Source organism: Kogia breviceps, chromosome 10 (assembly GCF_026419965.1).
Source record: "Kogia breviceps isolate mKogBre1 chromosome 10, mKogBre1 haplotype 1, whole genome shotgun sequence".
NCBI lineage: Eukaryota > Metazoa > Chordata > Mammalia > Artiodactyla > Physeteridae > Kogia > Kogia breviceps.
Window position 1 is genome coordinate 9,431,284 of NC_081319.1, and position 18,454 is coordinate 9,449,737.

Below are 18,454 nucleotides of genomic sequence, written 5' to 3' on the forward strand. Positions count from 1 at the left end.
ACACTGCCAAGTGTATTTTGGGAGCCAAAGTCACCCCCAGTTGAGAACTACTGAGCTAGAATTTTACAGACATAATTGTAAACTCTGAGTGCACAGATTAGACAAGACTGTATGAAATTTTACTAATTTAAAGAGTATAGCACAATGGTTTTTGCTATACTGTTTACGCAAGGGCACATAGTTTTTATATAATATCCTACTTAAGCATATAATTACCCACAAATAACTATCTTCTTCCTATTGAAAACACTAATATTCAACAGGAAAAAAAAAACCAATACAGCTAATCCTGCAACCGTTTTTATATTTTCTAAGCCTATGGTTTACAAACAATTGATAAATGGAGACCTAGATAAATCACTGCAAGTGTCCTCGCTTCTGCTTTCGTAGTCTCTCTCTACTTGTAAGCGCTCCTTTTCAATCTGCAGCTTCTCAGATTCAAATTTTTAAAACTGCAGCCTATCTTTTTCCAGTTGCAAGCATTCTTTCTCACGTTTTAACTTCTCTGTTTCTATATCCTGTGGTCGATACACGGACAATTCTCCTTGACCAAGTTCATTTCCCAAAGATGGTTTCTCTGAGGTGACTATCTGTAACCTCCACTTCTCTCTTTCAATCTGCAGCCGCCCCTTCTCCAGCTGAAGCCGTTCATGCTCCAGGTCTAACTGTCGCAGCATCTCTTTCTCCATCTGTAGGCGTTCCTTCTCTACCTGCAGTCTTTCAGCCTCAATATCGGGCCGTCGTTTTTCCAATTCTAGTTTCTCTTTCTGTACGTTTACAAGCACATGTATGCGGACCTAGATGGTGTTGGATTCAGAGGAAAAAATTCATCAGTGTGGGGGAAATCAGGAAGTTCACTTTCCCTCCTGGCATCTGGTATGACTGATGACAACATTTCTTCTTCCTCTTCCACTTTGACCTCAGTTAACGATCCACCTGCCTCCCTGAGATCTGCCACATTTTGTCAATCAAAATTTGTACCATTTCGGAATCCGATCTTTTCATCTATCTCTTCAGCGAGAGAGTCATCGACATCGGATGTGGGAAGGGGAAACCCCGAACCAACCAGCTAAATGTTCGCCTTCATCCTCTTTCTCGTCAGAAGGGCTCGCCAGTCGAGGTACCTCCTTTTCACTCCTGTGCCTGTTCTCTGTTCTCCTTCTACAGCATTCACACACCGTGCCGTCTCCTCCCAAGCCACTCGCTTCATCACATTAATTGTTGTATGGAGCTGCTTGGAAAAAAATGACTTCTTTCCTTTTTGTAATTCCTTTCAAAAGGGCCTGAGTTTCTTGTACACTGAAATTGCTTTTCCTTTTCCTTTTCAATTGCTTCATCTTCTAACTTAAATGCAGTTTTTACAGTAAGAGAAGATGTAAAAAGAATTCTGAGGAATGCTACGAAGTAGCAAAATCAAGGACAACTCCTTGTTAGTACTTTGTTTAAATCAGAGTTTTCCATTCATCCAGTAGCACAGGCAGGATGGATGACTCACATTATTAACCCAGCCCAAATATACTTCTCTTTAGTACCTACGTTGCGGTTGCGGCGTATTTCAAGGAATTACCGCAGTCAAACTTGGCTCTCTCCTTCCTTTACCATTTGGTCCACCCCTATGAGGATCTGAAAGATGGTAGCCCACCTGCTCCAAAGGCAGTATCCTGAACACATAACACTGTGCCTACGACGCTGGCAGAACCTCCCCACGCTCGCCTCATATGGAGGCTGCATCAGGGCATCTGCAGCATCTTTTTAAAAATTAATTAATTTTTAGTCTTGTTGGGTCTTTGTTGCTCCGCACGGGCTTTCTCTAGTTGCGGCGAGCGGGGGCCACTCTTCGTTGTGATGCGCAGGCTTCTCATTGCGGTGGCTTCTCTTGTTGCAGAGCACGGGCTCTAGGCGTGTGGGCTTCCGTAGTTGTAGCACGTGGGCTCAGCAGTTGTGTCATGCGGGATCTAGAGCGCAGGCTCAGTAGTTGTGGCGCACGGGCTTAGTTGCTCCGCGGCATGTGGGATCTTCCCGGACCAGGGATCGAACCTGTGTCCCCTGCATTCGCAGGCAGATTGTTAACCACTGTGCCACCAGGGAAGTCCCTTTTGTTCGGGTCTTGCAGTACATTTGTGTGCATATGGAAGAATATTCATAAAAATATATTAAACTTACTATTTAAATTATTTTTCTATTTTCCATTGCCAAGTACATACAACTTAATTCATGCAAGTTAAATCTGTTCTTTTGACACTTCTGTATATAAAAAGATATATAGAAATAAGATTCAGAAGACTTTAATGATAATAGCTGAACATTATTACATATGAATTTAGGTTCGGCAATGTACCTTGACCATAAATAAGTACTCTTGTAATCCATATGTCTAATATATTCCTTTCAAAAAACCCCATAAATTATATTAAAATAAAGTCACAATCTGTATGGTCAAATGGAACATAATTTAACTTCCTGGAAATGCATTTTTCCTTACTTTGATAAGAAAGGATTTTTAAGGTATTGTTTGCATTTTTTTTTTTTTTTTTTTTTTTGCGGTACGCGGGCCTCTCACTGTTGTGGCCTCTCCCGTTGCGGAGCACAGGCTCCGGACGCGCAGGCTCAGCGGCCACGGCTCACGGGCCCAGCCGCTCCGCGGCACGTGGGATCCTCCCGGACCGGGGCATGAACCCGCTTCCCCTGCATCGGCAGGCGGACTCTCAACCACTGCGCCACCAGGGAAGCCCTGTTTGCATTTTTTAAAGAGAGGCTTTAATTTCTTTCTTTACCTCTGAAGGGAAATATAAGCACTGAATGTTATTTGGAGGTTTTACAGATAAAACATTTTCCATTTAAAGGAAATTTACAAAGGAAGGTTAAATGTTGTCTTTTAAAGTAATTATTAGTCACATGTATTGTTAAAATATATTTGTAAGATATTTGAATTCTTTAGTAAATTCTTTAAGTTTCTGACACTTACTGAAAAAAAGAGAGAAGGGAAGGGCAGTGAAAAGTTTTGACTGGGCAAAGATGAAACCCTCCTAAATGCTCCCTGATGCTCCAAAGGGCACTTAGAGTTTAGCTGTTCCATTACTATGCAGATACCCGCACTGTCCAACTTGGTAGCCATCTAACAACTGTGGCTATTGAGCATAAAAACGCAGCTAGAGTAGCTTAGGTGTGCTCTAAATGGAAAAATACATCCAAGATTTTGAAAACTTAGTATTAAAAAAAAGAATGTAAAATATCTCATTCATAATTTTATATTGATTAGATGTTAAGATGATCCTAGTTTGATATACATGGGTTAAATATATAAAATACATTAAAGTTGATTTCACCTATTTCTTTTTTACTTTATTAATGCTATAAAATACAAACTTACATATATGTTTGTATTACATTTCTATTGGACAGCACTGGTATAGACAAATAAAATATTCTAAGAGCTCATGTATTTTTCAGATTCACATATTTATTTTATGATAGTCCTCAAATGGATATAAATGTATTATTATTTTTTGGCCTGTAATGTCATAAAAAGTTCATTTTTATACTTACAGTAAAGTCTAGGTGGTTAGTTTATTCCTAGAGAGAATTATTAATATATCTAGATATAAAAAATAAACTTCACAAAGCTAAGGAGAGGCTAGGGAAATTATAGTTCCACTTAGAAAGGTAAATATGTAGGTTAGTTAAAATAAAATTTGAGGTAGACTTCATCTATTCCCACTGTGGTATAGGTATACTGATGTATATTTTCATTGGGTTAATATTTGGATGACTTAAATGCAGATGTGTTTCTATTTGAATATCTTTGCCTTCCAATGTAGAGGAGAAAGTCAAAAGATTAGTTTAAGTAGTCTCTGGGGGAAACTAGGACATTTCACACTGAACTGCTTCTTGATGGTGTATCTCAAAATTAGCTACTAAAGACCAAAGTTTGTTGGTCTTCAGAGCATCTTATTTGACAGGTAAATATTACTATGCAATAATTCAATAGAAAAGTATGTGTATAAGCAGTAACTGAATCTGTGCCATTTTTTTGTATAGTTATGTACACAAAGTATTGCTTCTTAATAGCATGGAAATGACCTGAAACCTCATTTTCTTTTTTATCTGTTTGGATCATAAAGTTTATAGTTTCCACTCCTCCACAAACCATCACCCTACACATTCCTATTTTCACTGTGTCCCCTCAGCTACCACAGTTCTGCAAACCAACCGAAGAGCCAGATGGAAGAAGAAACATAGCCACCCATTCACCAGTTTGAGCACTTTTTAGATGTCAGGAGTTACGCCATTAGTGTTAAGCATCCGTCTTTTTAATATATCTAAATGAAACATCTGAAACCATTTAACATGGAAAGCCATGAAGAAAAAGAGGATACGATACTTCCTTTAGTATCAGGGCTTTGATTACCCACAGTTTCACCCTGAAATTTGGGGCGTGGGTGTCCTTGACAGTGCATCTGGATTGTTCCGATGTTCAAGACCACTCATGAGTAGCACAAGAAAAATCAGTGCAAAAACATCACTAACTTGGCATGGTTAAAATCCCAGTCGAGTCCCTTTCCTTGAGACATGGTCTGTGGGTAGTAAAGGCAGGGCATCCAGTGTGTGAAATGAATAGTAAATGACCTCTTCAAATTCCTACAGTGAACTGAGATTGTGCATTGTACTTCGGTTATTTAGACTTAGGAAATCCTACCATCTTCAAGGTCTGATTCCTTAATATAATTGAGAGGGCAGTCTTCCCAGCCTTTACCTAATGTCATTTTAAGTTGCCCACTTCTAAACTAAATAACTATAGACAAATGGTCACTCTCAGACTAACGTTTTTTGGTATTGACTTCTACTCTTGCTTTTTGTTTCCCCTTTTTAGTCCAGAAACTTTCACTGCGTGTCTTCCATGCACCAGTTATTGTTCGCAGTGAACTCAAACATCAGGGAACAAGATAGATGAAAATCTTTGCCCCACGGAGTTTACATTCTTCTTAAGAAGCCAGAAATGGGTTTTGTTGCTTGTAATAAATTCTGAAGGTTGGAGGAGGGATAAGGAAAGTTCAGGAATAAGGCAAACATACACACCATCACTGCTCTCCTCTGCATCACAATCAAGAGCTTCTCTAACACAACAAAAGAAGAAAATGAAACAAGAGTCATACAGATTAGAAAGGAAGATACAAACTCATCATACTTTGCAACCAATAGACCTGTACACATAGAAATCCATGGCAGACCAGAAGTAATGAAAGTTCAAAAGAGTGCTTGGTGAATACCAACACATTGAAATTAACATGTGTCATAACAGTAAGAACAATGTAGAAATATCAATAAAGATCCAACTTTCAACGATAAAAGAAGACCTAAGTAACCAGGGGGGTGGGGGAAAAACTTTAAAAAGAGAGAGAGAGATGAAGGATAATTTTGGAGAATTTCATAAAACACTACTGAAGAATAGCTCTTGTTTCTCTTATCTGTCTAGAGATGGTTTGATGGTGATTCTTAGTTTGAGTTGTAGATTAAAAAAAGTTTTGATATAACCTATGGATCATTATCCTATACATAAATGCACATACACAAACACTGTGGCATTTGACTGCCTGAATTCCAAGGTTCACTTATTCTTAGTTGGATGATATCAAATGTTCCTCCAACTCTAAAATGATTCTGTTATTTCATTATTATTGTTTTAAAGCAATATGAATAGAATATAATAAAAATCACAGTAGTAGTTGATATTTAGATTAATGAGATCCTGTTCTTCTAGGCACTGTGCTAAGCACTTTCTCTACAATATCACATGAATCCACACAACAAACATATATTGAAGTCACTATTACTATTTCCATTTATGGATGAGACATTGAGGCCCAATGAGATCAAGTAATCCAAGTAATTCAATGTGGTCAGGCTTGTTGGAAATATCTTCTCATAGAACCAACTGATTTATAACTTGTTTTTCTCTTATCTAGAGAAGTTACCTCAGTTTATATTTATGCCCCTTTGTTTCATCAATTAATGCTTGCCTCCCCAATGGACCACAGTCTCCAAGAATAGAGACCTTAGCTAGTTTTGTTCACCAATGAAACCTCATTGTTTGCACACTATGTAGGACTTAGTTATCACTCAATAAATTTTGGCAGAATAAATTAATGAATAGGTGAAAGAACGAATGAATTAGGAATCTGTCCAAATCTGCATAGCTTTTGAGTAGGAAAGCCTGGATTCCTATCCAGATCTAATCGATCGGAGCCTCAAATACTGAAAATGAAGTGATAAAACATATATAAAATTAAAAATATATAATACTTTAAGAGTAATAAAGTTGAGCATCAAAAAGAAATATACTAAAGAATAGAATGAAACCAGGGAAGTAGACTGATGGAACACAAAAACATATGTGAGGAAAGTAAAATCAGCTTTGGGTTCTCCACTGGCCAGAGCTAAGAGAGAAAAATGAATTCTGCTTCCAAATTTGAGTTTTTCCATCACTTTATACCTCCTCTATTATAATGTGCCATTTTTGAACACTTTATCTTATGATCTCAAAACACACAGCCTTCCTTTCAAATTCTTCACCTTAACACATTTTTTTCATAGAAATGTTCAATGTTACAGTGGAAAAAGACCAGATTCCCCAGGGTTATACACTGGAAAGAAGAACAAAACAGAGGAGCAGAAATGGATCTGGCTGAGCAGTTCCAATGGGGTGCAGTAAAATTCTGGCCCCCAGGACTGAATCTTCATGAGCTAGAAGAGTGCAGAGGACACACTTCACTAGTCATACTCATCTCTGCTATCTCCAAGTCAGTTAGCATGGCCAACATTGAGTAGACTTTGAAAATTGAACGTCACCACCTGGGTAGGCTAGAAGGGGCCAGCGGTCCTTGCCACCTTCTTTGTGTTCATCTTGGTGTAACATCTCAGACTCAGACAGTTAATAATTCATGGATTTACCAAGCAGGTGTTTACACTATCAATGTGTGATGGATCCTAAGCCAGAGAAAAAGGAATAGAGACGTCAAGAGAGAACAAATGTACACAGATTCCACTGATGGTGCACGAATTCATTCTACATCAGGGCATTCATCCATCAATATTTCAACTCTAGTTGATGCCCACGTGATATAAAATATCTTCTGAATAGAATATAACATGTTCTGAACAGAATATAATGTGCATGGTACAATTTTTCTCTTTACCTCTTATTTCAAACTGACCTCCTGGACTCAAGAGCACAGATTTTCCGCAGCAGAATGTAAAGACTTCTTAAGGTTGTGTCCAAAGTAGGTCATTCAAACCACTGCCTGCATTCACGTGGGACACATCTAAGAGGCCTCTGAACAATACCATACTTCTCTTAAAGGGCGACCCACATTCAATTTTTATAAGTAAATATGAACTCTCACATTTCAAGCCATGCCAGCCTTCCTTGCTTATTGCTCAAGTTTCTTTCATTAGTTTTGAAATCTCATTTAGAGCTAGAGTGGAACAAAAGTTTGGGACATGCTAACTTTGCACTGTTTTCTGTCAGTGGGAAAGAAATAGGGCGAGAAGAAGGTTTGGAGAGTTGGAGACGCAGGTAGATGACAGCAGGGAAGGCAACAGCGTGTCAGGTTGCACTGAGGAAGTGGATGGGGAAAAATCTACTTCAGCCTCTTTGGAAACACTGCACCCAGTACAGCTAAGGATGCAGAGAGCAAGAAGGGGCCAACCAAGAGATGCCGAACTAGGCTGACTCTAGGTCTCTACCTCATATTCCTAGGTTTAGAAGGAACATGTGTAAAATATGTTCCCCAAAAGATTCGCTTTAAATTTTAAATCTCCACCAAGGGTATATATTTCCTCCCGAAAATTAACATATTTTTATTTTTTTACAGATTTATAAAAACATTTGGTCAATTTCACATGAAAAAGAGAAGTAAAAATATCTAAAAAAAATCCCAGAATAATACAAGTTTAGTTTATATTATTTAATATATTACATTGTGTTATATCGCAAGATGTGATATTATGATTTATAATAAGAAATAAACATTTGGGTCTTAGTCCCCGTTCTGCCACAGAACTGGGAAAACTCTTAGAATTTCCTAAGTGAGGAGAGCAGTACAGTTGTCTTGTTATGTTAATGAGGTGACTTCTGAAAAGCACCTGAAGAGGCGGGCCGGTTGCCAGGGGCACCGACTCTGTGATTGGACGCTTGGAATTTTCAGTCCCACCCCCGTGACCTCCTGTGAGCGGGGAGGGGCTGGGCGTTGAATTGATTGCCAATGGCCAGTGATTTAATCAATCATGCCTAACTAATGAAACCTCCATAAAAACCCCAAAGGATGGGGTCTGGAGTCCTGCGGTGGCAAACACACGTGGATCTGGGGAGAGCAGCAGAGTGACGCCCTGGGGGCAAAGAAGCTCTGTGCCCCTCCCCCATACCTTGCCCTATACATCTCTTCCATCTCGTTGTTCCTGAGTTCTATCCTTTTACAATAAACTAGTAATGTAACAAGTAAAATCTTTCTCTGACTTCTGTGAGCTGCTGTAGCAAATTAATCAAACCTAAGGGGTGGGGGGTGGGGGGGGCTAGAGCTTCCAATCAGTCAGAGAAGCTCAGGTGACGACCTGGACTTGCATTTGGCATCTGCAGTTGGGGTGGGAGGAGTCTTGTGGGACTGACTTCTTAACCTGTGGCATCTGATGCTACATCCTCGTATATAGTATCAAAATTGAATTGACATATAGGACACCCCGCTGATGTCTGAGAGCTGCTTGCTGGTGTCCGGGGGAACCCACACAGTGGAATGGGTGCTCATTATTATTACAGTGTATTATATTTTATCATATTAATATTTAGCTAACATTACCTAATATAATTTTATTTTATACAATCAGCTTTTAAATGCCTCTAAAATATTAACTCTCCTTGTCACAAAGAGGATTCTCAAATAGAATGGATTCTAACATGACGTTATCTATTAAGAGAAGTACAGGAAGTGAGACACACTTCTTAGCGGTAGATCTATTTGGGTGGCAAGAGGACCCCTTAGCTCCACTGACTGATACAATACTTAGCTCTTCTTTCTTTCGAGAGGTAGAGAATCCACCTCTGTCTGACTTTAGCAATCAGAAAATTTTAACTTCACGTAAATTTAGATGTCGGTATTCAATTACTTCCAGGCTTGGGGGCTGCAAGGCACAAGATACCATAAAGGATCAATTACTCTCTGTTTTCCATTTCTGCCTTTTACTCTGCACTCTCAGATTCAGACTTCACATGGCAGCAAGAGGGTGGTGACAACTCCACCTTCTACAACCTCTCAAGTTTCAGGAACAGACAATACAAGGGAAATTGTCTTTCTCTAGAAATCCGAGAGCCTATTGGCTCTACTTGGATTGTGCAGTCATTTCTCGCCTAGTCAGGAGGCTGTGTGGAATGCCTGGTCTTGACATCATGTGATTTGCCTAACATTCAGCTTACGGTCAGCTCCACTAAAAATACGTGGCTTGGGATGGAGATGGGGAGCTTCCCAGAGGAGACAAAAGTGTTACGACTAGATTCTGGGAAATGAAAGCAAATTGTTCCCTATAACTGAGAACCACCATTTTGTCCTCCACAGATATACAGAAAGATCAGAGATTTCTTGCAAATAAATGTTGGTAGCATTTAGTTAACTAAGCGGCGACTTCTGATGTCTTTGAGACACTAAATCCAAGATTTTTGTATTCTATGAATACAACTAGTATTCAGTATTTTTAACTCTTCTTATATAACTTCTTGTTATGTAAGTCTTTCTATTTGGTTTTTTAGAGTAGCTGCTGGACTAATTGGACCGTGCTTTTCAACAAAAGACCTAGTTCACAAATTGCAGGGGATACAAACACACAAGCATGGCAGGGATTCAAACATCTGAGGTCCCTTTAATGTTTTGCAACCCTAACACATTTGGGTTTTAATATTTCTTTCTGCCACTCCAGGTGGTGCTTGCAAGTACCAGTTTCTTCCTTCTCCTCTCCCGCTCCTCCTCCTCCTTCCTGCCTCCTCTTCCTGCTCCTTCTTCCCCACCCCCACCTTTCTTATCACTACTACCCCTCGCGTGCCAGGCACTGTCCTAAGTGCTTTATAAGAACATGATCTCGGGCTTCCTTGGTGGCGCAGTGGTTGAGAACCTGCCTGCCAATGCAGGGAACACGGGTTCGAGCCCTGGTCTGGGAAGATCCCACATGCCGCGGAGCAACTAGGCCCGTGAGCCACAACTACTGAGGCTACGCGTCTGGAGCCTCTGCTCCGTAACAAGAGAGGCCGTGATAGTGAGAGGTCCGCGCACCGCGATGAAGAGTGGCCCCCGCTTGCCGCAACTAGAGAAAGCCCTTGCACAGAAACGAAGACCCAACACAGCCAAAAATAAATAAATAAATAATAATAATTTTAAAAACCCCAAAAAACATGATCTCATTGAATCCTAGTAACATTTTACAAATGAGGAAAATCAGGTTCAGAGAAACAAAGTAAACTGCCCAAATTTAGAGAGCTAGTGTGTTGAAAAGGCTTGGGTTTAAACTCAGTTTTTCCAGGTGTCGCAGTCTGTGCTTCACACCTTATGGTCAGGCTGCCAGTGCACATAGACTACTTAACTTGAACTTTTGGTTGAAGGATAGTAATAGGAACTCGATTAGAAAAATCTCAATATTTTTCCCCTCCCGACCAGGCTGATAGAAAGGTCTTATCCTAGGTCAGTGGAATCTGTGGAATGAGTTTGCCAAACGAAAGAAAGTACATGATACAATCTGATATTTTTATATTTTTAAATGGTTGATTTGTTCTTCCTTTCTCCTAATATGTATTTGGGTCTACTTTGTCTAGAGCAGTATTTCTCAACTGCAAGTGATTTTGTCCCCCCAGGGGACACTTGGCAATGACTAGAGACATTTTTCGTTGTCACATATGCGGAGGGGTTGCCCATCTAGTGAGCAGAGGCCATGGATGCTGCTAAATATACCACACTGCAGAAGACCACCTCCACATCAAAAAATTATCTTGCCTCACATGGCAATAGTTCTGAGATTAAGAAACCCTGCTTTAGTGTCTATACACTAACAATGAATTATCCGAAAGAAAATGATTCCATTTACAGTTGCATCAAAAACAATAAAATACTTAGGAATAAATTTAACCAAGGAGGTAAAAAACCTCTACGGATGGTCCCTGGCTATTGATGATTCCACTTAGGATTTTTTGACTTGATGATGTGCAGAAGGGATATGCATCCAGTAGAAACCATACTTTGAGTTTTGAATTTTGACCTTTTCCTGGACTAGAGATATTTGGTACGATATTCTCTCCTGATGCTGGGCAGTGTGAGAGAGCCACAGCTCCTAGTCATAGGATCATGACAGCTGATACACTTACATTGATTCTGTACCCATACAACCATTCTGTTTTTCACTTTCAGTACAGTATTCAATAAATTACATAAGATAGTCAACACTTTATTATAAAACAGGTTTTGTGATTTTGCCCAACTGTTGGCTAATGTAAGTGTTCTCAGCCTTTTTAAAGCAGGCTAGGCTGAGCTATGATGTTCAGTAGGTTAGATGTAATAAATGTATTTTGGCTTTCAATATTTTCAACCTGTAATGGGGCTTATTGGACCTAACTCCATAATAAGTTGAGGAAGATACACTGAAAACTGAAAGACACTGACAAAACAGATTGAAGAAGACACAGAGAAATCGAAAAGTATCCTATGTTCATGGATTAGGAACATTAACATTATTAAATTGTCCAGAGTACCCAAAGCCATCTATAGATTCAACACAAATCCTATCAATGTTCCAGGCAGTTTTTACAGAAGTAGAAAAAATATCCTAAAATTTATAGGGAAACACAAAAGACCCCAAACAGCCAAAACAATCCTGAAAAAGATGAATAAAGTGAAAAGCATCATACATCCTGATTTCAAGCTATATTATAAAGTGATACTAATCAAAACAGTATGGTACTGGCATAAAAACGGACACATAGACCAATGAAACATTATTAAGAGCCTTGAAATAAGCCCATGTATACTAATACATGACATGGGAGCCAAGAATACTTAGTGGAGAAAAGAATGCCTCTTTAACAAGTGGTGCCGGGAAAATTGGTTACTCACAAGTAAGAGAATGAAACTAGACTCCCACCTTACACCGCTTATAAAAATTAACTTGAAACAGATTAAAGACTTAAATGTGAGACCAGATACCATAACATTTCTGAAAGAAAACATAGAAAAAAAATCTCTTTGACATGGATCTTGGTAATTATTTTCTGGATATGATACCTAAAGCACAAGCAAACAAAATAGAAAATACTTAAGAGGGACTGCATCAAACTAAAAGCTTCTACATGGCAAAAGAAATGATCAACAAAATGAAAAAGACAACCTATGAAATGGGAAAAAATATTTGCAAATAATATATCCAATAAGGGGTTAGTATCTAAAATATATAAAGAACTCATGCAACTCAATCATAAAAAACAAATAAACCAATTAAAAAATGAGCAAAGAAACTACATAGATGTTTTCCCGTGGAAGATATATGAATGCCCAACAGGTATATGAAAAGATGCTCAACATCACTAATCACAAGGGAAATGCTAATCTTATTAGAATGGCTATCATCAAAAAGACAAGAGATAAGAGATGCTGGAGAGGATGTAGAGAAAAGGGAATTCTTGTGCACTGTTTGTGAGGTGATACAGCCACTAGGAAACCAGTATGGAGATTCCTCAAAACATTAAAACTAAAACTACCAGATGATCCAGCAATTCCACTTCTGGGAATATATCCAAAGGAAACAAATACACTAGGTTGAAGAAATCTGCACCCCCCTCATATTCATAGCAGCATTATTTACAATAACCAAGCCATGGAAACAATGAAGATAAATGGATAAAAATTTGTGATACATACCTATATATATGACTATTGTTCAGCCATAAAGAAAGGAAATCCTGCTGTGTGTGACAACATAAAGTGATATAAGTAAGAGAGACAAAGGCAAATACTGTATGATCTCATTTATATGTGGAATATACAAACAAACTCAAAGAAAAAGAGATCAGATTTGTGGTTCCTGGGTAGGGGTGTGGTAGTGAATGGGAGTGGGGGAGGGGCAAGTGGGTGAAGGTGGTCAAAAGTTACAAACCTCCAGCTGTAAGATAAATAAGTATTAGGTATGTAATGCACAGGATGACTATAGTTAACACACAAGTTGTTAAGACAGTAAATCCTAAAAGTTCTCATTACAAGGAAATATTTTTCTCTTTTTTTTTTTTGTATCTGTATGAGATGATGGATGTTAACTAATCTTATTGTGGCAATCATTTCACAATATATGTAAGTCAAATCATTATGCTGCATACCTTAAACTTACACAAATCTGTTTGTCAATTATGTCTCAAGAATAAAACTGGGGAAAAACATAAGCTAAAAAAACCCCAAAAACCCACTGCTTTAGGATAGAGGTCAGAACATTTTTTCTGTGTAGAGCCTCAGAGTAAACATTTCAGGCCTTGCAGGTCTTATAGTCTGTGGCTCAAGTAGTTAACTCAATCACTGTAGTGTAAAAGCAACCACAGACAACCTGTAAGCAAGTGGACATGGCTATGTTCCAATAAAACTTTATCACGTACACAGGTGTACAAGGAAATGGGTCAGATTTGTCCTGAGAGCCATATATTACCAGTCCTTGGTCAAGAGTGTCCCTGAAGCTGTTACACATCAAGACTATTTTCAGGTACGTAACTATCCCAACGCACGGTATCAGGGAATCCCAGCTTTTCGTAAATACTCCATTATGTTCTCCTTAAGAAACTCAAGGCCACTTTGCATAGGAGGGAGGAAATATGTACATGGCGTTTATCAGGAAGGAAACCTGGTTTGAGGATTCCAGCATTTATGAGTGGACAGTCAGCAGAGTCCTTGCAGCGATGGTCCATGAACGATCATGTGAGAATCAGAGAGAAGAGGGAACATCCTGTTTGAAATGGCGTGGTCTCCCCCCCCCCGCCCCGCCCCGGTGAGAAACATTCAGACAGCTGGAACCACGGGGTGTGAGCCTGCCATAAAGCTGGCCAGCAGGATACAGACACCAAGTCAGCAGGAACGTTTAATTAAAACAGTACCAACTTACATCTTTGGAGCACTCTGCCATTTTGGAAATGCCTTCACCTACATTATTTCATGACGTCCCTAGGACAGCCTCTTCTGGCCAGTAAACCTTTCTGAGCTATAACTAACAGGTATTTGGGTTACAAAGGCAAGTGATACTTGAACTTTTCTTTCAAGAAGATTATGGTCTAGTGGGGAAGAAAGAGACGATGGTGTGTGTTCATTGAAAGAGCTCTTCATCTGGAGGAGGCAGGATGGTGACACAGCCTGGTTTGGGGATGAGGCTAAGGGAAGATGGGGTCACAGGGGTTTCTGTAGGTTGTTTTGCTTGAGTTGAGTGCTAAAATACATAAATCAATTTAAAAAAAGGGGGTGGGTGGGTGGTGAGAAAAGGAGCACATGAAGAGTTAGTCAATCCAACTATGGGCTGGGATGGTGGTGGAGAGAAAGAGAACATTGCAGACACAGGGAAAGCAAAGCCATGGAGGCGAAAAACAGCAGGACGTGTGGTGTGTGACAGGGGAACGACAAGAAGTCAGGGGAAGCCCAAGATTACATGCGGGGAAGAAAATATAAATAAAGAATGGATGTTTAAATGAAAGCCAGTTCATGGTTTGTCCTTAGTTGCCATTCAGAAGGGTACGGACTTGAACCTTTACATTATGGAGTATATGGAGGTCAAATCTCAAAGCTCACGTCACAACACAAAGTCCGAATTTGAGAGCGGAGGCGAAGAGGCCTGGTAGGAGGCTGCGGTGTCATCTACACGAGAGAGGGGGCAGAAATAGACAAAAGGAGGAAAGGGAACAGATTCAAGAAACACTTAGCAGGTGAAAGTTTCAGAACTTAGAAATCCTCTCAAATAGTCAGGGCAGGAATTATCAACTCATTTAATAAATAAGAGATAACCAAGTCCGAAATCTTCAGTCATTAATTCACTATCTCAAATATAGATGTTGACGGTGAATCCAAGTCCTCTATCACATGCTCTCCTTTCTATATCTTTAAACGAATGTTCCCAGAGTGTCCACATGTGCCGGATCTCAGGAAAGCCTGTTGTACCCATGTTTTAAATTACTTATGCCTCACGCGAAGAAGTGTTTTTACTTGGACTCTTTCTTACAAGGCAACTGAGGTTCAGAGACATATGTGACGCGTAACATGCCTAAGGATCCAGAGGTAGTAACACAAAAGGCTGGATTCTGCTGTGCCAGACTGCCTCTGCCAGAAAGCACGCCACTGAGAGGACCACTCCTCAGAACTGCACTTCCTGGCCTGACAGCCACTAGTCACATGTGGCTATTTCAATTTAAGTAGCCTAAAATAAATAAAATGGAAAAATGCACCTCTTCAGTCACACAAGCAGCACTTCAGCCGTTCTATAGCCGCACAGGGCTGGTGGCTACCATATCGCACAGGAGAGAAACCATTTCATCCCTGCAGAAAGCTCTAGTCAATAGGGGGTTGCTTTGGAATATGAAATCCCAAAGAGGTGTGCCTCATTCCAAACTGTTAAAGTAGAAAACTCAAAGCAGACTTCTGACGTCACAAACCCAAGGGGGATAGGCTGCCATTTTCTCTTCTTTCTCTCCATCCCTCAGTGGCAGAGACCCATTTGTGGATATGAGTTCTACCTTAAAACAAGGGAAAGCAGACTGTGAATAATAAAGAGGAGTTGAGGCAAAGATGCTCTGGGCTTTTCTTGTAAAGGACTGGCTTCTCAGTGCTATGTTTATTAATGCAGTTTAAGGGAAATGGGAGATTAACTAAAGAAGATGGATAAAGAAAGTCTACCTAACAGACATTATATGGGGCATTAAAGCTTAGTTTAAGCATTCACAGAATCTGATTTTTTTTTTATATGCTCATGTGAATAAATAAAATAAAATGAAATTGGCCAAGCTAACGTCATTTGGGATTACATCACAAATAAACTCAGGCTAACCAATTTAGGTAGTCTTGAGAAAGTAATGACCCGAGAATAAAAGCTACTTATGATTTTGAAAGGAAACCTTGGCAAACAGGATTCAGAAAGCAGCGTATCAGTGGTAACCAAGATAAGGTACCACAAATAATTAAGGTATTAAGCAGATAGTGGCAGCTTTTCTTTGAACTGTGAGACCTTATTCAAAGTGTCCCTGCAAGAGAATAAAAAATAGTTTGAGCACCTTCAGACTTCTTAAGTGGCTGGATCATAACTCCAAATTCCAGAAAGATTTCCAACATGCTGCTCTAATTGTGCTTTCCACACGGCAGTTTGAATTATGTTGGCTTCGTGATACATTATACAAGGCTTTTCTTTTTTCAAGAAAAATACATTAAATAAAAGGAGTAAATATCTCATAACTCTTCTCTACTGCCAAGGACACGTTTCCTTGAAAATTTACCAAAAAAAAAAAAAAAAAAAAAAGGCTTTCTACTGTTTTCTTTTCTCTCCTATCCCCTCTCCCTCAACACGCTCCTCTCACACGTACAATAAAAGTTGGTGCAGATCAAAATTGCTGCGGGAAGATAGAGCGTAGCCTACAATACAATGATGGAGTCTTCACTGTCCTTGACGAAGGTCCGAGTATCAGCACTTACCTGATTTGTACCGAAGTGCTCAATGTGAAAACAACTGCTACTCCTAGGGAACTCCTATTGTGAATTGTTCTGCTACATGTTACAAGGATGATTAGCCGTCGAAATACTGCAGCCTCTAAACTGTGACCAGAGTGAATGGCGTGCAGTGCAGGGCTCCAAAGTGTTCTGAACAGTTACAGCCCCAAAGCTCACTGGGAGCCTGTTTGATGCATGCAGACTGCCTTCTATAATACAATTCTGGTTCTAAAGGCCAGTTAGCCTTAAAGGTAAGACTTCACGCCTGACTCCATACCTGGATTTCCCAACATATGCTGAACATCAACAGCTTGTGTCCAACCTAAGGACACAAGGCAAACGTTTCCAGCACCAGGGGTGTCTGAAATGGTTTATGGGCTGGAGCAAATCCACGTAAACATCTTTACATGACTGCCTTGCTAATATTTGAAACTCAACAAATCCTAATGTGAATACGATCTTCTGTCCCCAAAGAGTCTTCTTTACCTAGTGACCCCTCACCCTCCTCAGCAGCAGCAGCCTCCGGCTACAGTGCCTGGGCTTCAGCCAATCGTACCCATCAGTGTCTAAAGCTTCTACGGCATCAGGTGAGACCTTCACCTACAGAGACAGAGTATCTGACTGGATATCTCTTCCTTCAGACTGGGACATCTCCCCTACCCATCCTCCAGCAGATCCAATGGCTTCTCTCTCCTTCCTGAGCATCTCTTATTTCTTTAGGATTATCTCCGACTCTATCTTCAGGGTCTTGCGTTCTAGAACACTGGTCTACATACACCAAGCCCACTAACTCACGGATCTATACCTTGGCTCATTCTGTTTGCTAAGTCTGTTAGCAACATCTTCCCTTTTCAAAATCCAATTCTTCCTTCAAAGCATTATAGCAAATAGGTTAAGCCCATGGGCGGCTGTTAGTTTGAGTCACACTGACTGACCTGAGCGCAAATCCCAGATCTACTATTTTTTTTTTTTTTTTGTGGTACGCGGGCCTCTCACTGCCGTGGCCTCTCCCATTGCGGAGCGCAGGCTCCAGACGCGCAGGCTCAGCGGCCATGGCTCACGGGCCCAGCCGCTCTGTGACACGTGGGATCTTCCCGGACCGGGGCACGAACCCGTGTCCCCTGCATCGGCAGGCGGATTCTCAACCACTGCGCCACCAGGGAAGCCCCAGATCTACTATTTACGTGTGTGTGTGCGTGTGTGTGTGTGTACGTGTGCGCACTGGGGGTGGGACAGGGGAGAGAGAGACACAGACAGAAACAGGGAGGGACATCAAGTGACAGAGACAGAGAAATGTCTATCTCTCCTCTACAATACTGGGTTACCGGTAGCAGCTACCTCCTGGTGCATTGCTGAGAATTAAATGACCCGATACATGTAAAAAGAGCTTAGTTTAGTCCCGAGCACAACAAAAGCAATCAAGAATTATTAGCTATTACTACTAATCACATCTAGCTTAACCAGCCTCTAGTCTGATACCCTCTTTCTTTCTGAGGTCAAGGGTTATAAGCCACTTACTGCAATTACTGTTTCTTTTAGTTATGGATTAATTATGCCTCTGTCTCACCCAGTTGTCTGCAGCTGGAGAGGAGAACTACAATTTCTTTTTACATCTCCTAGATCAGTGCTCTCTAAGTGCGGTCTGTCTGTGAACTGCCTGCTGTTGAGGTCCACAGTGAGGTGGCTTCAAAACTCGTGTCGGGTTTTAGAAGCGGACA

General features: G+C 40.3%; 1 protein-coding gene and 1 pseudogene across 15 annotated transcripts in view; both read right to left on the reverse strand.

Annotated features, from left to right (window-relative positions):
• Positions 1-18,454, reverse strand: part of GRM7 (glutamate metabotropic receptor 7) — an 840,756-nt gene that overhangs the window by 356,006 nt on the left and 466,296 nt on the right. The gene's annotated exons all lie outside the window — the stretch shown is intronic.
• LOC131763679 (myb/SANT-like DNA-binding domain-containing protein 4) lies at positions 358-1,337 on the reverse strand (annotated as a pseudogene).